Raw genomic sequence first — 10,546 nt, 5'->3', positions numbered from 1 at the left:
CATGCCATGAAATCGCTTCGATGACTATCTCTCTCTCTCTCTCTCTCTAGGTCGTCCTCGGACGAGCCCGCCATCGTTGCTTCCAGTCATCCCGGTTCTGCATACAAATGGCGCTTGGTGTCTTTGGCAGTGTCCTGCTAGTCTCATTCTCCTACCTGGGGGAGGTAGGGATGCCATATACTGATGTGTCGTAGGCTCAATACTGTATATGTCAGTTTGTCACCTCCCCACATTAAATAGATCCTGTGATCTTTTGTGGCCAAATGTCATTTCCTGGCGTCTAATAGGACTATAGTAAATAATAATAAAGAAATCACCATAATATTTCATAAAAAAGACGTATTAAGCCCCATGTTCGAATACTCCCACCCCCTGTCAAAAATAGCTAAAATCTCTAAAACGAAAGAAAGCAGCAAATTAAAATAAATTCACACTAATCTTTTACTTTCTCTAATAACAACCTAAAACATGAACCTTGGTTGAAAAAACCTAAGTTGACCTTTAAGTACTGCACACAACATTCTGGTGTTGCATCCATCTAGAGACTTCTGTTGGCTTCAGGGTCCACACTGCCGTATGAGGTCAGATTCTCACCTAATACTTCGGTAGACTCAGATCCGTATGGGCGGGGAAATTGGGATTCTTGCATATTTAATTGGCTGCGGTTTGCCTTCACACTGTCATTCGCAGCAATTGGAAACGCAGCAGGGGGGACCTTTATCAATGTGTTCCATTCATAAACTATAGCCTACACAGTGAAATCTATGGTGATAAAATTACACTCATAACGTGCATGTGTCGTGCCGTCTGGGACCCCCCCCCCCCCCCCCCCCCCCTCTCTCTCTCTACGCACGCAGCCGCCACACACTGTTCTTTTGGGCATGCAGCACAGCGCTGCATGAGCGCACTGATATAACTCCCCAGTCCCACACAGTGACAGCACTCCATGTTTACGGCACACACAGACAGACAGACAGACAGAATATTATGTAGGCTATAATACACTGCAGTGTTTTTATGTGTTTTCTTAAGCAATTGATTAATGTACACGTCCTCATTTCGATCAGGGCTTCAGTCTCCTTATTCGACCACGTCTATCCACAGTAACGGGACATCTTTGCGCTGCGTAAAATATGCCTTCTCCGTCTCCAACTGTGTTCAGCTCCTCACCCGCCACATTATGTTTGCTTCATTTCCTTTATTTACTGCGGATTGCATTCACACCTGCACCGAATCGTGCGATTCGAAGCGAAGCGAAACCCACGTTTTTGGGCGGAGTAAAATGCGGTTATTTGCTGCGCATTAGGATTCGAATGAGCCTTCACACCTGCCAAACGAAGCGCACTTTCTGACAATGCGCAGCAGGATTCGTTTTAATCGCAGCAAAGCTCTCTGGTATGAATGTGACCTAAGAGAACGAAGATAAGTTTGATTTGACGGGGGAGATTGGAATTCCATACGCCATGGCCTTGCCTTTCAGGGCCCTCCATGCAAGTGCCTTCCTCACTTTAAGATCTTGCTCAGTTGAGTTGAACCATGATCCAAGGTACTTCCTAAGTCATTGACTTACTTCAGAGCAGTGATTTTTGTTGACTCATAGGTGGATGTTTCAAAGGGATGTTATAGTTGATAACCTTCTTGGCACATTCTGCCTCAACTCTGGTCAGGAGCCCCTGAGCTTGTTCCACGTGATCAGAGAGCAGGCTGATGTCGTCCACATATAGTCTAGGTCTGTCTGTATGGGGTGTCGTCTTGACCTCGTTGTTATGGTGAAGCCAAGATCATGCTCTCGTCCACTGATGGCCGTCCTTAGCACGTAGTCCAGGACTATGACGAAGAGGAAGGGGGCTAGGGTGTGCCCTTGCAGTACCCCAACCAAAATGTCAAACCCCTCACTGTTGCCATCTGGGGTCACCACCTTTGGCCCTTGTTCCTGCATACATCTACATCTACAGCTTCACAAATCTTGGACTCACACTGGACAATAGACTTAGGTTTGATCAACACATTACATCTATCCAGTCACGCTTTCAGCAAAGACTCCATGTAATCCGTAAATTAAGATCATTATCTGTTGCTCCTCATCTTCTGCTATTATTGTACAAAAGCATTATTCAACCTGTTCTGTTGTACTGTTCTGCATGTTTCTACACCATACTGTCCATGCCTAATAGGAACAAACTTTTCAGTATCACCCATATTGCTTCCAAAATCATCTGACTTCCTACATCCACACTTTCTGATATGAACAATAAGACCATCACACGACTAGCACTCTCAATATCAAATGACACTGACCATCCTCTGTATCGCTTCTTTAACCTCATGCCATTTGGACAAAGATACAGAACCTTGCCATGGAAAAAGGTCCGTTTTTGTAGGAGGTTTGTCCCCTCAGCCATCGCGGCATTAAACAAACTGCCCCGCCGATAGGCTGGTTCTGTACACAGTGGGGACCTCATGTTTTGTTTTAGTTTTTTGTATTGTCTTGGTGTTATGTGCTCTGTGTTGTTTTTGATGTGGGTGTTTGTGGGTGTTTGTGAAGACAAATATCCTTCGGGACAATAAAGATTATTATTATTATTATTACATGGTCTCTATTGCCCGAAGTAAGTTGGGAGGGACACCGTAGGCCTTAAACGGACACTTCACCCTTTTTGCTAAAAATATATGTTAATGTTATTAACATATATTATGGACACTTGACTCAAAGTCACATGAGACTTTGAGTTCTACAGTATAACAGAATTGCATGAGCCTGTGCAGAGCCAGATGAAGAATAAATTAGCCAATGCAGTAGGTCACAAGTTTGAACTTCAGATAGGAATAACGGTGTTTACTACGTTTTAGAATGTACAAGGTAGGGTTTAGTAAGACCAACTACAAAAGTGAATTGCATGGTAAAACACAGCACTGTAAAAGCACAGAAACTGTGTCAGAATGTATTGGTACGCGACTACTCAGATCAAATATAGTTATCACAGTTATAGTGTTTAGAAATAAATTCCCTCTTTTATCTATTGTATTTCCACTGGATGCTGTGCTACTCATTATTCACTTTGGAGCACTGATCCACACCAGAGACAAGAGAACAACTGGAACCAGAATCAGTAAGTGTGTAAGTCATGGAGCTAGAGGCTCAAGCTGACCAAGCATTTAACGTTTGACTGATAATCTTTGTCTGTTGGGAGGGAGTGAAAGACTTATGAGATCACAATTTGCTGTACTACACTGTAAATCCTGTGTTCATATAGAATACACATGTCCCCTTTTCCACCGGTTGGTTCCCAATGGGAACCAGTTCAGTTCTTTTTGGTTCCTAGTCCATGAGCCAGAGCTCCAAATTGGAACGTTAGTTATGAATTGAGTAGGCAAAACCATACCTATATTAGATTGTTATCACCATGAAAATTCCCCAGTTGATTACTTACACAAAGACAATGATTTATTGTATTACAAATGTAAAAACTTTAAATATGCAAATGAGGCATTATATAGGAAAATATGCAACAAATAGAAAATATGAAAAAGCTACTACTGTCACTACTGTGGAAGGGTTATCATATTTAAATGTACTTATATTGATCTTATAAACAATTTAATATGGGTATAGTTTTGCCCACTCAATTCATAATTAAAGTTCTAATTTCGGAGCTCTGACTAAAAAGAACTGAACCGGTTCCCATTGGCAACCAACCGGTGGAAAAGGTGGAAAATAGTGTACAAATAAAACAAAATGGAACCCTATTTTACTGTGTATGCTACCAGATTATACAGTTCACCAATGGACTCACTGAGAAATAGATCAAAAACAATATAATAATGAAGAATACAAATTAACCCCTTTAACCCTGGCATTTCTATTTGAATTGTAGGCAAAATATATAAAAAAGAAAAAACAATGTTAACATTTCAACATTTCTAAACATTTCACACAAATTGTCGGTCTACAAGCATCTACAGTTTCTATATCAGTGGTGCTAAAAGAAAAAAATATATATATACATTATTTGGCCGCCGGTTTGCGTTGAAGTTCCTGACATGCTATGAGCTTGTATAACTGCTGCTTTTTGAATAGCCAAAATATAAAAGAATGGTTTTAATGGATTAGGTCGATGGCAAAAAGTGATATATGGAAGCAGGGCAGCGTTCTGTAAAAAAATAAAGCTACTGTGTGCTACTACTGGAACTGTTGCATCTATCCAAACAGCACATCCTGTTTCTCTTCCCGTGCCAAAACATGAATACGCACACAAACGCAGCACACACACACACACACACACGTTCACATACTCACACATGTCAACAAATTCCCTTTTTATTCACTCTTCCACCACAATTGTCTTTGCCATTCACACACACACACACACACACACACACACACACACGCACATGCACACGTGCAAGTACACACACACACACACACACACACACACACAAATAATTACAGCATGCTTTCAAGCATAATGGTGGGGTGATTACAGATCGATGGGGGAATGGATAATATATCAGACTACGACGATAACAGTTAAAAATGACTTGACTGGATAAGTCCAAAAATCAATTAGTCTGGAGATCTTTGGAGAACGTGTGTGTGTGTGTGTGTGTGTGTGTGTGTGTGTGTGTGTGTGTGTGTGTGTGTGTGTGTGTGTGTGCGCGCAGCGCGGCGTGCACTTGCGTGTGCTTTGTGTACTGCGTGCGTGTGTGCATGTGCATGTCTGTGTGTCAGAACGAACTATGTGATCTTTCCATGGCCTGGCTAAATAAAGACACAACAGTCATATTTGGTAACCTGACCTCACACAGCATCATTCATCTTGCTCTCTCTTTCTCACTTTCTCTCTGTTGAACTTTATCTACTTCACAAGGCACAAGCAGGATCTTTTAATCAAATACTCTGTCCGTAATGATCTTTGGCTTTTATATTCACCACTATATTCAGAACATGAGAGAACTTTTGGACTGTTTTTGACCCTACTCCCATGTGTCCGAGCAGTGGCCAAGCTGCAACTTTCCTAAGGGAATACATCTGTTCTAGCCCAGCTCAGTGTCAAGTAGTGATAAGAATGTGAGGGTCATGCACTGCCTTCCAATCTCTACTAATATGAGGCATGACGATGGCCATAAAAACATAAATAACATGAGGGTAATTGAATCCAAAGGGGAGGCAGATGTGAGTCTCATTCCTAATTCCATGCTATGTACGGGAATATTCTCCTCCAGATCATCATAATTCTACTGGCTGAGAAACAGCATGTCTTTCATTCTGCAATGTCAACGTCTATTAAGCATGTTATTTATTCTGATGAAATTAATTTTACAGTGGCTCACTGATTATTGATTAAGGCTTAATTAATGTTACATAAGAGGATGCACTGGTGCATATTCTTGCAAATACACACAGACACGCACACAAGCATACAGATGCAAACTGCAAAGGCCTGTTTGCTGTCTGTAAGGAATACGCATGCAATCACATAATGTTCACTTTGAATCAGCCATACAATCCTATAGATGCCCAATAATGCTATTTTAGTCAAATACTACATGTTATTTGATCTTTGAGAGTGTAAAAATGGGCAAACCATGGGCAAATTTGTACAGTTTCAGATTCAGATTATATATATATTTTTTTAAGATATTTTTTTGTGGCTTACGCCTTTATTGATTTTGTAAGGGATAGAAAGTAGGCTGACAGGAAACGGGAGAGAGATGGGGGGATGACATGCGGTAAAGGCCGTGTCGGGTCCGGGAGTCGAACCCGCGGCACACCGCGACTGGATCACCAGTCCGGTGCCCAGACCGTTACGCTACGGCCTGGGCCAGATTCAGAGTTTTACTGTGTACATTGACTTTAACTGGGGAGAGTGCCAGGCTGCGTTCCGACTCATTATTCACCCAGCCTCTCGGCTGTTTCCAACAGTCAAATTATGGAGTCAAGAAAGCTATCTGGTATTATAAAGTGAAGGAGACTGGAAATAGAAAATGTTCAATGCAGCTGAACGCTTTCCAAACACATACATATTCATACTGGGGCAATGCTACATCCATCATAAATCTAAAAACAAAAGTTATCGTACGTGCGTGCGTGCGTGTGTTTCACTGAGAGAAATGCAGTGGTGGAAGAAATAGTCCTAGCTTGCTGTTGGTAATCTTAAAGTATGTAACATTAATTATAAGAAGTCTTTTTGGCAACTCCTCTGGTGCTCAAAAAGGAATGCTGCATTAAGGTCCTAGTGCCCAGCGATATTTTGGAACGCAAAACAGGTTGTCAGAAACTGTAGGTATTTATTATAGAATATATGAAGTGAAAGATTATGTCAAAAATAACTTTTGTTTAATTGAAAAGGTTGCCCATTATGACATCCTCTAACCAGGGTCGCATCTATTTTCAGTTTACACCAAATCTCACAAAAATAGCCTAGAATCTCACAATGTGTCACATTTTGAGCTTGTAGATCTGCTATTCTTGGCAGCGTCTACAAATCTGAGGCCTGAGTTTAAGTATCACAGGGTCTTGTTCACGAGTGAGAGCTAGGATGGAGAAGGAGATCAGCCGGAGAATCGGAGCGGCAGGGGCGGTATTGCAGTCACTGTACTGCACAAGCGGCCGAAATGAGTTTTCTTCGACGGGTGGCTGGCATCTCCCTTATAGATAGGGTGAGAAGTTCAGTCACACGATAGAGACTCGGAGTAGAGTCGCTGCTTCTTCGCCTGGAAAGGAGCCAGCTTGGTGGTTCGGGCATCTGGTTAGGATGCCTCTCGGGCAGACCCCTGTGTGTGTGTGTGTGTGTGTGTGTGTGTGTGTGTGTGTGTGTGTGTGTGTGTGTGTGTGTGTGTGTGTGTGATGTGTGTGTGTGCAGGCTGCACAACAGTGACACTTGGTGGTGAAAATATGTTATTTCCGTGCTCAGACCCAGGGACACAGCCAGGGACACACATTGCTGTCTGTAGGAGTGGCTAGCACCACTCAAAAAACAGGGGGTCCAGACCCACAGGAACGAGCCCAGGGTACCGGCCCGGTTCTGGTGAGCCGCCCCCGCGTCTGAAATGGTCGACAGACAGAGTTACCGTGTGGGAGTCCCCGTGAGTCCCCGGGGGGTCCCTGGAACATCCAGATCCCCAGGAACACGCCCAGGGGGTCAAGCCGGTTCCGGCGAGGCGGTTCGAAACAGTTGAGAAATGACAGCGTTACCGCGTGGGGGTCCCCATGGGGTCCGTCTACTGTACTGTCACTGTACTGTACTGTCACACCCAAAATCATCATATATACAGTTAGTGTGTGTGTGTGTGTGTGTGTGTGTGTGTGTGTGTGTGTGTGTGTGTGTGTGTGTGTGTGTGTGTGTGTGTGTGTGTGTGTGTGTGTGTGTGTGTGTGTGTGTGTGTGTGTGTGTGTGTGTGTGTGTGTGTGTGTAGGCTGGTGATGGAAACCAACCAAACGCTAATTTCGTGCTCGGACACAGGGACACACCCAGGGACACAACCAGCCAGAGACACACAAAGCTTGCTCTACTGTACTGTACTGTCACTGTACTGTACTGTCACACCCCACATCATCAGTTAATATGTGTGTGTGTAACTGTGTATTAGGCTGCACAACAGTGACACTTGGTGATGGAAACCAACCAAGCGCTAATTTCATGCTCGGACACAGGGACACATGCAGCCAGAGACACACAAAGCTTCGTTTTTGAGTGCACCACACAATATAGATGCCTCATTGGCCTCTATATTCATTTGAGCGACCTGTCTCCAACGGGAGGAGGAAGTCAAGCAGAATCTCTGAAGGCAAGTGCTGCTGGGAAAGAGGGTGTCACTCCTCTGATTGGTCTACCGCAGGTTCACTGAACGGCCCCTACCGTTTTTCCGTTTTGCTTCAGCTGTGCTTCGCGAGGAATCTCTGGAAATAAAAGCCTGCCAAAGCAATCCAATCCCACATCTCCATTGTCTCCCGTTGCCTCCATGTTGCCTTCCATTGAGATACAGACGCCCCGAGCCGGAAGAGGCGTCTATACCTTTGTCGATGTGTCCCACTGGGAGGAGACCCCGGCGCAAACCAAAGCGCAGTTGGAGGAAATACATCGACTCACTGGCCTTGGCACGTCCCAGGAGGAAGTCACTAATGTTGCTCTGCAGAGGGAAGTCTGGAGCACTCTGGTGGAGCTGTTGCCCCCGCAACCCGACTACGTATAAGCAGTTGAAGATATATATTAAGATGTATTATTTAGAAAATAGCATACAGCGGTGAACGATGGCTATTTTCAAATAGCTAAAGTTTAAATAGGGCTGAAGTGGTTAATGTAATGTGTAGTTTAGTTTAGTTTATTCGCACAATAAAACAGTACAAAAAAGGTAACATCAATAAAAGAGAAGTGTGTGCAGGTGAGAAAAGAAACCCAGGGAGGGCTTATATGTGGTTCTCACCAAAGATAATATACAAATAGTAATATACAAATAGTAAGACAAAATTATGTTTTGTAATAATAATAATTCAAATCTGCAAAGTAACTAGTAACTAATGTCAAATAATTGTAGTAGAGTAAAAAGTGCAATATTTGCCAGCCAGTGGGATGGATGGGGGGGGGGGGGGGGGGGGGGATCCATGCCTCTGCTTGTGATACACCCCTCTGGTCTAGTGAGGATTGTTTGTCTCTGCTTCTGGAAATACGTTCATTTACTTTTGCAGACGATCGGATATGTTTGATATTTTAATATCACAATTTAACAACATATTAAAGATGTATGTTAACCACATAAACCCTGGCATCCATTGTGGTGGTTTTCCATTTCATTTTTCAAATTCAGTGTATGGCATCCCTATTTTGGGCAAATTTGTTTATAAAAAAACAAAAGAAAAAGAGGTTTCAAATCAGATCTCCACACTCAGAGTCACCACGTATCGCATGTGAACTTGTAGATGGGCTATTTGTCATACAAAGAAATATATACTGTAGGATACAGACATTGTAACCCCCCACCCACCAACACACACACGCACACACGCACGCACACACACACACACGCGCACACACACACACACACACACACACACACACACACACACACACACACACACACACACACACACACACACACACACACCACACACACACACACACACACACACACCACACACACACACACACGGTTCTGTGTGAACAAGAGGCTTAATGAATGCTGTGTCATTTTGGTCACGCATGTACATGCTCCATGACAGTGTCCACTCCAGCCTCTTTTATATTCCTGCCAAGGCTGGAGAGCTGAGGAGGTTGCAAAGAGCAGCTGCCTCTGTGAATATAGAACAGTGGAAATGTGTACTTCACTGTTGTCTGCACTTGGCTACAATAAGTCATCTGTTCAACACCTCCCCCTTGCTGCTTAATAACACCTGCATGAATATGGAAATCGGTTTGTGAATACATGTGGTCGGGTACCACTTATGTGCTGGCTGTGCGTGAGTGGAGGTCTGTGGATGTGAGTGAGAGAGAGACAAAGACAAAAAGACAGAGAGCGAGAGATAGAGAGACAGAGGAAGGGAATACAGCATGGGGGGTAAGAGAACTCTCTAAGCTAGCTATCAGCATAAACCATCCTCAATACACAGACCTGCTGACCTTACTGTAAACAAGCTGTCATAAGTGGGTCTGTTTGGTGCTGTATATGGAGCCTTTTGGATCCATATAATTATGAGTTTACACACAAGGTTGTTAAATTCATTGCAGGGTTAATGCATACAGTATGTAGCCTGATTATCAGACTGTAGCTTTCTTGAAGCTTCAGTTGGTCACATAATAAACATGTTCTTATTCGTTATAAATTTGATGACTGCTGGCAGTTCTAGTGCTTTTGTAGTGTCCTACTTTTCTCATATCTCATCTCATCGTGATAAATGATTCTCCAGTGACATCTTTAAATGCATTTCCGCCACTATGCAATGGATATTTCCTGCAAAAAACAAGGCCTCCTCCATAATGACTGAGGGATGTTCATTGTGGTTCAATTTGAATATATTTGAATATATATTTGATATACCATAAAAGTAGCATCATTTGTGTTCATACTGTGTCAGTAATGACTTGCAAATGATTGATAAGTATATTTGTAGTGATACTTTCGTTCTTATTCATTTCCCGATGGTGTGGATTCCATCAAATCAGACAGACATAATGTTGTGCTTTTTCAAAGGGCTTTATTTCCAAACTGAAGAGGGAGTGTGACAGATGGGAGATGATGATACGGCTCAAGTCATAGAGTCATGGCCCAGAGGGGGGAGAGAGAGGGGGAGAGAGAGAGAGAGAGAGAGAGAGAGAGAGAGAGAGAGAGAGAGGAACGATCAAGTTTGCTAAGAGACAGATAACTGCATCTGTCACCTTAACGCCATATTTCAATATTGTAAAACAAAGCAGCAGCAGTCTCACAACATAATGTACAGTAAAGTTGTGGAGTATAGGAATTGAGTAGTCTCCTATTTACGGAAAGAAGCCTGCATACACTGTGATGCCATACTGTTTGTAATTGTGGAGAAAAAGCGACCACTGTACAGTAG

Source organism: Protomyctophum parallelum (assembly GCF_964188405.1).
Source record: "Protomyctophum parallelum genome assembly, chromosome: 15".
Taxonomy (NCBI): Eukaryota; Metazoa; Chordata; class Actinopteri; order Myctophiformes; family Myctophidae; genus Protomyctophum; species Protomyctophum parallelum.
Note: the sequence above shows the minus strand (reverse complement) of the source record.